Genomic DNA, 14032 nt, shown 5'->3' on the forward strand with positions numbered 1-14032 from the left:
CAAGGCCAGATCGAGTAACTCATGGAGACATTTTTTTCAGAAATCTATCAGTCAGTCAATCATCAACCAACCGGTTAATAGGACTGGCAATGTAGCTAGGGGGTAGAGAGCTTGCGCAAGGCAGTGGGTTTAATCCTCAGTGCCAAAAAGAGAAAAACAAACCTTTCTGATCATCAAAATATACTTCTAAGGAAATGAATAATCATGCCGTAACTGAGAGAAAATATTTACAATTTATATTCATATGACAAAGGACTTGTATCCAGAACACAAAGAGCTTCTACAGCTTAATAATAAAAAGAAACAAAATATTTTCTTAAAAAGTTAAAAATGAGAACACTCACCTCAAGAAAGAAAATATAGCAATGATCATTTAGGTGTATTACTAGTCATCAATGAAATGCAAACTGAAACCACAAGGAAATATAATTGCACACTCACTAGAATTACTACAGTTAAAAAGACTGGCAGTAACAGGCGTTGTAAGGATGTTACTCTACATCTGTGCTGGAAAAAGAAGTTGTAAGCTAATTTGAAGAATAGAGTCATGGAGTCAACCATACACTATGTGCTGAAATTGCACTTCTTGGAATCCACAAAAACTGAAATCACATCTTCAACATTATCAAGCATGAATGTTCGCAACAAGTTTATTCCCAGAAGTCACTGAACCGAAAAGAGTACACATCCCATCACCAGCTGCGTCCATTACCATAGGCTGGAACCTCCAGCAACAGCATGCCGCTCGGTGGTAAAGAAGATGGATTACTGCAGGCACCTGCAGTGAATTTTTAAAATACACTGAACCAAAGAAGCTGCACATAAAAAAGCACCTTCTGCATGACTGCATTGCTCAAAGTTCTAGAATAAATTGTACAAATCGATGTAAAGTCTGTCCCTGGGAGAGGCATTTGACGGGAAAGACACAAGATAACAGGGATGCCTGCATCTTGACTGTATGCTAGTTGTAGATGTGTGAGTTAATCTGCATCAGAAATCGCTGAATTGTACACCAAACGTCTCCATTTTATAACCTATAAATTACATGTCAATTTGAAAAGTGTAATTGGAAGGTTAAATAACAAGCAGTTAAAACAAAGAAATCAAGGAAGAAGAAAATTTAAGTGATTTATATAAAATATTAATCACCATAAACATACATACCCATGTTTGTAGTACCATAGAGACATAAAAAGATGAAAACTAAGAAAGAGAAGTGAAGGTATATGGAAAATAGAGTGAAAAGTTCATTTAAAAAGTTTTTAATTGGAGTTTTAGACAAAAATAATATAAAGAATGAGAAGAAAGCAATACTTTAAGAAATAATGACTAGCAGGTTCTGCCTAATGACTAGTGGTTCTGCCACCTGCTTTGTAAGCAGGTCCCCCCCCAAGAGAGAGAGAGAGAGAGAGAGAGAGAGAGAGAGAGAGAAATAATGACTAAACTGTGTGTAATTGCGCATGCTTGTAATCCCAGCACTCTCGAAGGCTGAGGCAGGAGGAGTGCAAATTCAATCCCAGCCTGGACAGTTTAACTACTAAGGAGACTGACTACAGCAAACCAAAATAATGACAGGATTTTTCACAAATGATGAAAACACCAATCACCTTGTAAAAGAAACTCAATAAATCCAAAATTATATTTGTTGGAGCTCCTATTTCTGCAAAAGCCACTCCAAAATTTAATGATTTTTAAATCTGATCTTTTTTTATGAGAAAAGAAAACAAAGTTTCACAACAAAATAGAAAATAACAATGGTTACTATACAGTGTATCATGATTTTAAAAGAATGGCCAAACCATTGCTCAGAGTACAAGTCACAGCTAAAAAAAATTCTCTCTTACAAGAACAAACAAATAAAAGGACAAAACTTTCTTTTCAATGAACAAAAGGAACTGGTAGTATAAATAAAACATTTGCTTGAAATATTTTTGAAACAACATGTTAGATAATTTGGGGAGTTATTTTATCCTTTCTCTACTTCCTACTTAGTGTCTGTGTGTGTGTGTGTGTGTTTGGAGAGATGTGAGAGAGAGAGAGAGAGAGAGAGAGAGAGAGATTTCATGTAAGACAAACTGTGATATTTATAGCAGCACGATTTATGTATAATAGATTTTGGAAACAGTGTAGATGTCTCAACAGATGAATGGATAAAGAAATTGTATTTCTACACAATGGCATAGTTCTCTGACATAACAAAAGATAAACTTAAAGCATTCATAGGCAGAAGTCTGATCTTTTGTTATCTTACAGTTTCTGAGAGAGGAATTTAAAAATGGTCCACCTAAGTGAATCTGCTCAAGGTCAGTCATGAAGATGTTGGTGAGCTGCTGTAACCTGGAGGCTGGCAGATCCAGGAGTTCTGGAGAGCCAGGTTGAATATGACCCGCTCATGTGGCAGACAGGTTGAGGCCAGCTGTCGGCTGGAAGCCTCAGTTCTTTTCCACGTGGCCTCTTCACTGGCCTGTTGGAAGGTCTTTGTGACATGGCAGCTGGCTTCTATCAGAGTGAGTCACCCAAGAGTTGGAGGGAAAGCTGCTGCCCGAGTCAGAGAACAGCACTTCCCTTGTCTTTGTGAGACTGGGCAGCGCTGATTTATAGTGGGAGTGGACACCTCTGAGCGCAGGGGAAGTGGATCACTGGGGCTTCTGGATGTGGTCTACTGTAGCAGGAAAAGTGCAGGTTAAAAACAATGGGAAAGCCTTGAAGGTTATCAGAGAGGAAGGACAGTTTGTGTAAACTGAAACGAATAAAATAACACAAACTAGGTTTTCAGTTGACAACTCAAGCAACAATAGAAGCCAGAGGTAGTAGAATATTATCTTACAGATTTCAAGAGGAAATAACTGAGAATTTTCATTAAAATATCAGAAGAGTGAAATGAAGACAAAAACAAAGATGAAAGGTATTTACTCCTATAGAGAAAAAAAAAAATATATATATATATTTAAATTTATATATTTATATAGGTCCTCATGGAGGACCTAGGAAGCCACAAAGAGGGGTGGCTATAGAGAAGTTGTAAATATATTAAGCCATTTTAACAGTGTGGTATAAAGCAATAATCATTGTAACCCATCATATTAAAGGAAGAATATGCTAAATAACCAAACACCTGCAGCATGTAAATTGAGTGTAGGAGGAACTGAAATCAAAAGAGAAGGAGAAAGTGTCACTTTTAAGGAAGGCAGCAAAAAAGAAACAGGAAATGCAGAAAACAATCCCAAAGAAAGCACATATTAAGAAAATAGAAATAAATCAAACATATAAACATATATAACCATCCATATAAAATAATTGTCAGATTTATAAAATGAGAATCAGCTGTATGATATTCCTAAGTGGAAACCTAAAATAAGATGTAGAAAGGTTGAAACTGATGAAATAAAATATTTCTGGTATATATTAAACCACTTAAAATGCAGGTTTTATCATACTAAAATCAAGCAAGTATGCCTAGAGATAAAAAGAATTACTATATGATAATTAAAGGCTCATTTCACCAAGATGATACAAACTCCCGATCTTTCTTTGCTTAAAAAAATACTTGAAAAATAGACCATAGTAGTTGGCAGAATATGGAGCTATGAATAAGTATACCTATTAAATACACCTCTGTCAAATATTGATAGAACATTTAGACCAAAAGTCCAATGAAGCTTTATAAGATGTATACAACATAATTAATAAACATTCATAATAGGCAGATAATACACATAAACTAAAAGTGATTGTATACTGGGAGCATTAAGTAAGTTTCCTCACGGAGCAAAAACAGGCATTGAGCTATTGGCTGAAAGCCCAGCAGAGCTGCCTGGCTGAGGGCTCCCTTGGGGCTACAGCAGGAGGGCAGGTGGCCCTGGTGCAATACAACTGCACAGGAGGGTTGGCTTTTAGGCAATGCACACCAAGGGCATAGGTGTCTCTAAGGGGAAAGATTCCTTGTAAGAGTGCCTTGAAGTCATGCTACAAATTCGGAAAGGAGCATTTTTATCTTCCATTCCCTGCAATGAATCTGAGGGCTTAGGGTACAGTCAAGTTGGAAAAATAATTTCTTTTCTTGTTAGAGAAAAAGCAGAAAGTCGGGGATGAGGAGTGTAAATGAGAGAAAGGTCCACATTGTGGAAGTGCATCTTCAGAGACTCATAAATGCATACCTCTTCCTGATAGTACTGGCAATCATCTTGTATTGCGGGACGAGACCTCATTCTCTTCTTCCCCTGGCCATGATGAGGGTGCCAGCCTGATTCATTCCTCTGTGAATCGCAGCTGGGCTGAAGATGCCTTCTTTAGGAAACACCCTGGGTGCAAAATAAGGATTAAAGAGCTAGAGAGCCATGAATACTTTCACATCATCATTTTTCACCCACCCATCCCACCACTTCTTAAATCTTTCTCCACTTTCCAGGCAAGGGAGATGGAGGACACTGGTTCCGGATGCTTTTTCTGGTTATGATGAATAAATTAATAACAACATGAACATTTTTTAATACTTTTAGAGAAATATTTGAAGAGTATAAAGAAAAACCCACGTTGTTCTCAGCCAAGGCAGAGTATATGTAATAGCTAGCTGTTGTAGTCAGCAGGATTTGGCAAGGGAATACATTAAATACAGGACACGTGACTTATAAGGCTATTTTATGATAATTACCCAAAGAGTCAAACGCAAAGGAGTGCAATAGATTAACTGCACAATAGAAGCCTGAAGCATTCAACTGAGACTCCAACAGTTCCCCACAGAAGTCAAGCTAAAGGCTAGAATCTGAGGAAATGTCCTCTTCAAGTCCAGCCAGTGGCCTAGAACCCACAGCAATGTCTCATATTTGTCCACATTGAGTATCTGCACCTGGAAGGCCCAAAGGCCAGTGGTGGAAGCCAGAAAACCTATGCTCCCAAGATGAAGGATTTGTGCCACCAGTCTGAGGGGTCCACATCGGAGCCAGAAAGTGATGCTCACAGTAAAGATCAAAGCTCCCCTGGTGAAAACAGCAGCCATTCCCAGTGACACCGAGGTCCCGAGCTCCCCATCGGATGAGAAGAGCCTAATTTACATCAGGAAAACCACGTGCAGCAAGCTTCTCCTATAAGATCAACAGGCCCAGATCTTCCCCTCTAGTTCTTTTTATGGCTATTGGTAACAGTCTTCAGGTGGATCCTCCATGCCCAGACCATCCTGATTCAGTTCAGCTGGGGGATACAAGTTGACCATTAACTAACCCACTACACTAGCTGACTTGGGGTCACTCAGAAAACCCTAGTTGTAAGTCCCCAAATCTTGGTTGACACTCATCAGTAAACTCTGTGTAGCTGTAATGAACTAGTGTGAGGACTACACCTCAGCCAAAATCCAGTCTGCCTAATGCTTTTGTGAAGAATATGGCAATAGAACAGCTTAATTGAAAAAAATATATATATATAATGTAAGCCATACTAGACATTGATAGTGTTTCTGATTTTTATGATCTATCAGCTTCTTTCTGCTGATACTCCAATGGAAGTAACTATGCTAGGGTGTTTACTGCCTGTCCTAGCATATCGCTCAGCTTTTAAGAATGGGTAAAAGGCCAGCTAGGCAGGTGTCCCTCACTCTCAAATGGCAACTTACAGCTTTTAGTCACTGATCACAGCGTTTTTAAATTAGAAATCAGTAGCAACAAGAGCAACAACAGGAAGGAGTCACTAACAAAAAAACATAACATTCTTCTGGAATAGTGAAGATTCTACAAAATGACTCAAAGGTCAGTGAAGAATAATTCTAATGAGTTTCAAAAAACAGATGTGCAATAGAAAAATATACTTTGCATCAACTACATGTAACTAAAGTGAAAGCAAAGATAGTATTTATAGCTATAGAAGCTCCAATTAGGAAATAAGAATGGTTAAACATCCATGCACCAGGCAAATGTGCTGACACACCCCTGTAATCCCAGTACTCTGAGAGGATGAGGCAGGAAGATTGCAAATTTGAGCTCAATCTGGGCAATGTAGCAATACTCTATCTCAAAATAAAAAGAATAAAATAAATTGGAAATGTGAAGGACCTCGATAAAAAAAAAGAAAAGAAAAAGCCATTTATTCAACTTAACATCTGCAAAATAAATAGTAAAACCAAAGTAAGGAAAAGAAGAAACATAAAGAACATGAATTAATAAAAGATAAAATAAAAGTAGACACAGCCAAAGTTGGTTTTTTGACATGATTAAGACTAATATCAGAGCAAACACTGTTTGAATGAGAGGATTACAAATATATACTGTTAAGAATGAAAATAATTACAGTTCAGACAGTGATGTACAGGCATTAGGAAATACTTGGGCAACTTTTTACTATGTACAAAATCTTAGGTGATGTATGAATACCTAATTAAACGAATCAAAGAAGAAATCTGGTACCAGTGAGAAATTAATAACTTCAAGAGTCTGTAATGTTGATCTTATGCAAATTCTTTCCAAAAATAGTAAAGCAGACTCTCATTTTGTGAATCTAGTTAGTGTGAACTTAATTCTTTAAAGGAATCCCTAAGAAAGGCAAATTAATATCTGGTCCCACTCATGAATCTGTTAAGCATAAGCATAAGCAGAATGTTAGCAAACTGACTACTAAAGTGAGTAGATTCATAATAATGCATTGTGACCAGGTAGAATATATCCCAGGAGTGGAAAGAGAGCTTTACATGAAGAATTCCACCCAAGGAGCCTTCGGGTTGTTTTCCTGCTCCCTTGTGTAAGGAGCTTGGAAGTTGCCACTCCTTCCTAACAACAACTCTGAACAGAGTGAGAAACAGCAAAAATAACAGCTTTTCTTGGACTTGTAAGGGAGAGGTGAGAACATTGAGCAAAGTCCCTGAAAATTGGAGAAAAATCCTAAAATGTATGTAGATTAAGCAACATTTATAGATTAGACATGAGTCTATGAAGAAACACCATCAGAAACTTTAAAACATTTTGAACTAAGGAAAACCCAACTTCCAAAAATGTGTGGAATGCAGCCAAAACAGTGCTTGTAGAGAAATCTATAGCATTAAATGCATATATTAGAAAAGGAGAGTTAAATTCAATATAGCTTTGAATACATATTGTATTAAAAAGGATAAAGAACCTTGGGCCGGGGATTTAGCTCAGTGGCACCATGCCTGCCTCACAAGCACAAGGTCCTGAGTTCAATCCCCAGTACCAAAAAAAAAAGGAAAGAAAAGAAAAAAAAAAAAAGGATAAAGAACTAAATTCAGTCATGTATGGTTCTACCTTAGGAAACTAGAAAAAAAGAGAAAATTTATTTCAAAGTAAGCAGACAAGAATAAAAATTAGTGCAGAAAAAAAGCAGACAAAACAGGCAACAGATAGAGAAAATGAAATTTGATAACCTAGGTGAAATGGAGTAATTCCTTGAAAGACACATTGTGCTGAAAGTCACACAAAAGGAAATAAAACAACTTGAATCAATTTTTCCATCTATTTATGTTTTTTTTTCCAGTGTTGGGAATTGAGCTACATCATTAGCCCTATTTTTTATTAATTTTATTTTGAGACAGTGTCTTGCTAAGTTGTTCAGTAGTGCAAGTTGGGCTCAAACTTGCAGTCCTCCTACCTCAACCTCCCACAGTTCTGGGGTTATAAGCGTGCACCACTACATCCAGTTCCTAAATCATTACTAGCCCTCCCAAAGAGAAAGCATGTGGCTCAAATGGATCCACTGATGAATTTCTTCCAACATTTAAAGAAGAGCTTATACTAATTCTCTGCAATATCTCTTAGAAGACAAAGCAGAAAGAATATTGCTCTGCTCATTCTACAAGTTCAGCCTTGGCCTAATATCAAAAGTAGACAAAGACTTTACAGGAAAAGAAAACTACACAGCAAGATTTCTTGTAAACATAGATGCAAAAGGCCATGACAAAAGATTAGCAAATTAAATCCAATAAAATATAAAAATAATGATACACCAAAACCAAATAGGATTTATCCCAGATATGCCAGGTTGGCAATCTATCATATCAACAGGCTAAAAAAATTGTGTGATCATATCAGTAAATGTAGGAAATGCATTTGACAAAATTCAATATCTGCCTATGATAAAAAAAAAAAAACAAAAAACAACTTGGGGCCGGGGATTTAGCTCAGTGGTTCTGCTGCCTTCCTTGCAAGCACAAGGACCTGAGTTCGATCCCCTGTACCAAAAAAACCAAAAAACAAACAAACAAAAAAAAACAAAAAAAACAAAAAAAAAAAAACAATGAACTAAGAAAAGAAGGGAAACTCCCTCATCTTGGTAAAGAATATCTACCAAAACCCTGCAATGAACATATTTAATGGTAAGAAATGTAGCTGTTTCATTAAGACCAGGAACAAGGCAAGGATGTCCTTTCTTGCTATTCCTGCTGAAAATCATAGTTGGAAATCCCAGTTCAACAAGAAGAGAAAACAAAATATACATAGATTGGGAAGGAAAAATATGAAACTTCCTTTGTTCATAAATAAATAGTCATCCATGTAGAAAATTTGAAAAAATGACCATAAAAATCTTCTGGAACTAGTAAACAATTACAGTGGGGTTGCAAAATATAAGATTCATATACAAAAGTCAGTTGTTTTCCTATTCTTTCACAATGAATTGTAATTTGGAATTAAAAGCACCATGCTATTTACAGTGGCATCCCTCAAATTGAAATGCTTAGGTTTAAATATACCAAAAATATGTGCACTGTCCATATGAGGAAAATTACAAAAGTACATTGAAATAAATCAAAGATGATACTAAATAGAAAAATATTTCATATTCATGAATAAGAAGACTTAATTATTTTCAAGATGTCAGTTTTGGCTTAATCCGTAGATTCAATGTAATCCCAGTCAAAATCCCAGCAAGTTATTTGGTGGTTCTTGATAAATTCTTTCTAAAGTTTATACAGGGAGGCAAAGGCAGAAAAACTCACACAATATTGAAACAAAATTGAAGTGGTGCTGGCTGATATCAGCACATATGATAAAGCTACCACAGTGAGAACAGTGTGAAGCAACAAACACACAGATCCATGAGCAAATGGATTCCAGAAGCAGACTCACAGAAGTGGAATCGGCTGATCTTTCATAGAGGAACAAAGGCAGTAAGTGTATGTCTGCATGCAAAAAACAGAAAAAGAATATAGATACAGACCTCACAACCTTCACAAAATGAACTCAAAGTGAAACTCAGATATAAATGTAAGATTCAAATGAAACTCCTAGAAATTAACATGAAACTCCTAGAAAATAACACAGACGGTCATCTGTATGACCTTGAGTATGATAGTGACTTTTAAAGCATATCAAAGCCTATGATCTAAAAGAAATAATTCATAAGCTAAACTTCACTGAAATTAAAAACTTGCTCTGTGAAATAAAACGTTTAGCAAAGAAGGCAATAACAGCCTAGGAGATGTTTAAAGAAACATCTGATAAACGACTGCTATCAAAATGTATGAACAACAGGGCCAGGGATTTAGCTCAATGGTTCCACTACCTGCTTTGCAAGCGCAAGGTGCTGAGTTCGATCCCTGGTACCAAAAAAACCCAAACATTATGAACAACGCAATACTAAATAGCAGGAAAATGAGCAGCTTGATTAAATACCAGGCAAAGATCTGACAGAGCATCTCACCACAGAAGATAATTAAATGGCAAATAAATACATGAAAAGATGTACAAGATCATAAATCACTAGAGGTTGAAAAATTAAACAACAAAATTCTACCACACGTCTTAGAGTGGCTAAAACACAGAACTCTGACAACAGTAGATGCTGGTGAGAGGGTGGGGGCAACAGGAGCTCTCACTCATCTCTAGTGAGAATGCAAATGGCACAACTACTTTGGAGGACGGTTTGCATTGCTTAACCAGACTTAACATACACTTTCCGTATGGTCCAGCAATCATATGCCTTGTATTTACCCAAAGGAGTTCAAAACTTATGTAAGCTAAATAAACTTTTCCTCCTTTAATTTTGGGTGTTGCATATTTTGTCTCAGCAAGGAGAAAAGTAAATAAGACAGAGCACTGAGATGGAGGGGAGTCTTCATCTTCATCCTCGAATCACTGTTAGAGGAGACCCACTTGCTGCTCAGGAAAACCATTGTGTGGAAGAAATAAACTGATGTAGAGTTTAAGCTTTTATACCTTCTTTGATATATCTGTGGCAGTATCTGGCATTGTGTATCCTAACTCAAAAGACGCACTACATTTAAACACAAGAAGACTCAACGTCCTAAAGATAACAGTATCCTGCAAGTTGATCTACAGATTTGATACACTCCCAAGAGAAATTCGACCAAAACTTTTCATGAAGCTTGGCAAACTGATGGTGAAATTCATGTAGACTACCAAAGGACCCAGAATAGCCAAGGTATTTCTGATGACAAATAAGGAGAACACAGTGAAAGGAAATTGCTCTCTCTCGGCTGTGGCAGCTGATTGTAATGCTATAGCTCAAACTCATTACTAACAGAGGAAATAAAGGTTAAAACTACAGTGCTTTCATATTCACAGATGGCAAAAGGTAAAAAAGCTTCCATTACTAAATGATGGCAGGATATAGAACAATCACAACTCCTATACACTGCTAGTGAAGGGGGAGGTAATATGGAAGACTCCCTCTGGAAAGGAAGTTGGCAATTATTATCTAGTAAAGTTGAACATACCACATCTCTGAGTCAGTGTTTCTGCTGTCTTATATATATGTCCATTAGATACCATGGAAAACCATATTAATGGAGGCATTTTTGTAATGCCACAAATTGGAAATAACACAAATGTCTATCAGCCACAGAATGGATTAAAAAAAATCATGGTGTGCTAAATAAATGATGCGGTGCATCTGTGAGAATTAATGGACGTCAGTGTGGACTAAATTCACTTGAATGAAAAACAAAGACAATTTCTCAAAACTGTGTCATGGCCATCTATCTAAAGTTTTAAAAGAAAAGCTGTATCATATTTAGGAATATCAGATATGTGGTAAAATTATAAATGAACGTGGGCAAATGATAAATACAGATGTCAGGGCATCTTGGAATGGGCAAGAGACCATCTGGGAGGAGCAGAGAGCTTCTGTGTAAGCTCTAGGTTGATTCTCTTATTGTTATTTAACCTCCAGGGAGGTTTTAATTCTCATGGTATAATTCTTACAACTTGTACATTTGTCCCTTTTTTATATGTATCAAGTATTCCCAAATTAAAAAGTAAAAATAATCATCAATTTCAAACATTCTGTTGGAAGGCCATGATCAGCTGTATTTAAAACGTGACAGGCAAACTTACATGCTTAATCCATGCTGCTGCTTCTTCCTTGAATATCAGTGAGTTCCTTATTACTTACCCATAGTTAGATGGGTCCGTGGAAGCTTGGATACAGATACCCGTGGCCCTCCTGGACCTCACTATATTTTATTGAAACTGATAGTAATAGCTATCTCTTCATTTTTTTTTACCCAGCACAAATTGAACTTTTGCTGTGTTACAAATACAAAGCGAATAGATATACCGTCTTGTCTCAGGGATCTAGATTTGTTCAGCAGTATCATCATGACTCTACGCAGTGTTAGAGAACCTCATAAGAGAGAATCTGTTCTTAATTCAAGGAAGGTTTCAGGGAAGTGGTGGCATCAGGTGAGCTTCAAAGGATAGTTCCAGTTTACCACATGCAGTCAGATCTTCCCTTCATCTCACTCACCCTCTGCTAAATATTTACGAGTTTTCCAGTTGAATCACTACATTCCCCAAAGAATGGGCCATTGTCATTGACCCATACCTTAGCTCTCCACTCTTACCTCCAGTTCATGGAAGCCACCCCTCATTGCCTGTGTAGAGGATGAACATTAGTATCGTTAAATCAATTTGGGTTGTTGGCAGACAGAATAAACAGATTCCACTCTACCCTTGTCTAGACGTGGGTAAAGAGAGAGCCCTAAAAATGCCACATAAATGTTTTTTGGAATGTTATGTCCACATGAATCACCTGGCTTAATTAGACTGGTCATTTTGTGTCCATTTTTATGTTACTGGGAGAACCAATATCTGACAAATTTACTGACCCAGAGAGAAACTTCTGGGAAAAAGCTCATGCTTCCTGGACACCCATTCCAGCAAGCCACAATGCTGATGTTTCTGTTTCAAAATGATGTAATCATGACTGCAGATTTTGAAATATCTGAAAATCTTCTCATTTATTATAATTTTTGGAGACAATGTTTTTAACCTTTTAGCTTAATATGTCATGTTTAATCGTGGGGATTTAATAGAGACAAAGGACACCTTTTGTACAGCTTTTCTAGAAGTCTTTGAAAGCTTAGTAGTATTTGAGGAAAAGGGGGTTAGGGGTGCAGGCTGTCTTTTTGTTGTTTCCTAGAAAGATCCCTTTAAGTCATAAATCAACCTCTTCATCACTTCCCTTTCTCTTAATCCTACAATGACTTCTTACAAGAAAACTCCAAAGATTTTTCTGTGGCTTTCAAATCTGCTCCAGAATCTGCCCTTGTTACCCCTCCCTCTTGCTCACATTCTGTTCCACCGCACCGGCCTGCTTGCCAGGCTTTGAACTTACCATGCATGTTCCCACCTCAGGGCCTTTGGACCAGCTCGATCTGCTGGTAGTATCCCCGTTCCTCAGATATTTTGAGCCCTCTCTTATTTCTCTCAAATTTCCACTCAGTTCTGCTCAAGCACTGCTTCCATGGAGTGGTTTTATTCCGGCAACATTATTTCAAGCGCGATTCTTCTTTCCCTGTGCTCTTCCATGAGCCTGCTCTGTTTCCTCATCCCATACGCCATCATCTGACATTTCATCATTGTGAAACTGCCTTTCTGTGCTTGCTGTCTTTCTCTGATCTGCATGTCAGTTTCCTCTAACCAAATGGATTAGACTAAAAGTGATATAATCAAAACACATTAAGGAGAGTGATATATTTTCATAAATCTTAAAATAGTATTATAATTATTACCATCTCTTTGGGCCAACGAACGACTATTACAAGAGCAAAACCAGCAACTCAAATTAGAATGCTACCACTTTTAGAGCTAGGAAAACTCTTCAGAAGTGGCTAATGGACTTGTGGTATTCTTAAAAGGAACTTCAAATGCATTTTAAAAATCAGTTGAGAAGCTGTTATGAACTAACATAATATTGTATATAGTTGTGTGTACCGTTGCAGTTATAAGCATTACCTCCTTGTCTCTTAAATTTCAATCTTTATAAAATTAGCTAGGATTTTCATATTGGTTCTCCCTCTGAAGAACAAATAGATGTGCTAATCTCAGCTGGCTACAGATTTTAATTTTATAATATTCCCAGACCTCTCTTAGAAATAATCTTTGTGAAACATTTTGTATGGATGAAAGAAAACAGTAAAAGCCTACTTCAAATTTTAGATTCTCGTTTTCCAATAAGGAGATTCTTGCCATTGTGTGATAAGTGCTAGAAGTATCAGTAAAATAGTAAATTTCCAAGAGGTTTATTTAGAGTTAATAAATAGGGGCTGAATTTTAGAGTTCACTGAGTATTTTTTAGGTGGGGGCTTGATATGCTAACTTTGTCTATTTAATTTTTTAGCCAAGATAACTGCCATATTACTGAGATTGTCCATGTATAATGAAGATACTAAAACGTGCATGTTGAAGCCCAGTGACTATTTGTGTGCCTGCTTATTTGAGGGAAGTGGAAGATGGTTTTATTAAAATAATTCCTGTGTATCTTAGAGATGAAAAGTCTGTGCCGAGTACCCCTGTGCAAGGAGCCCAGGTGTTTGTTTTGCAGGGCGGGATTTCAGCCATACACTGCCTCAATTCAGTGAGGGGGCTCCTGCAGCCCAGCCTTCTTCCCTGTCCTCTGGCCACAGTTCATTGGGTGCAGGCTCAGGGCATTGAAGGGCTGTGAAAAGACAGAGCAACGGAGGCTGATTCTTTAACCTGGAGAGTTCCAAATCCCTGGTCAGGAATGGCACTGAGGTCACCACCCAATAGCATCCTCCCAACCCTTTCTAATGTTCTGGGGGAAAAAAAAATGT

The 14032-nt window shown here is 37.3% G+C and overlaps 1 protein-coding gene and 1 long non-coding RNA gene across 4 annotated transcripts in view; one reads left to right on the plus strand and one right to left on the minus strand.

The window, feature by feature from the left end:
- The window catches only part of Prkg2 (protein kinase cGMP-dependent 2), a 102071-nt gene that overhangs the window by 66412 nt on the left and 21627 nt on the right, over nt 1–14032 (plus strand). The window lies entirely within an intron of this gene.
- LOC117283914 lies at nt 2195–12792 on the minus strand. The gene is made up of 3 exons (XR_004514958.1): nt 12574–12792; nt 4158–4301; nt 2195–2662 (listed from the first exon to the last, which is right to left on the minus strand). It is a non-coding gene; the product is annotated as an uncharacterized LOC117283914 (long non-coding RNA).

The sequence above is a fragment of the Fukomys damarensis genome, unplaced genomic scaffold (genome assembly GCF_012274545.1).
Source record: "Fukomys damarensis isolate Sample0158 unplaced genomic scaffold, DMR_v1.0_HiC HiC_scaffold_32, whole genome shotgun sequence".
In the NCBI taxonomy this organism is placed as follows: domain Eukaryota; kingdom Metazoa; phylum Chordata; class Mammalia; order Rodentia; family Bathyergidae; genus Fukomys; species Fukomys damarensis.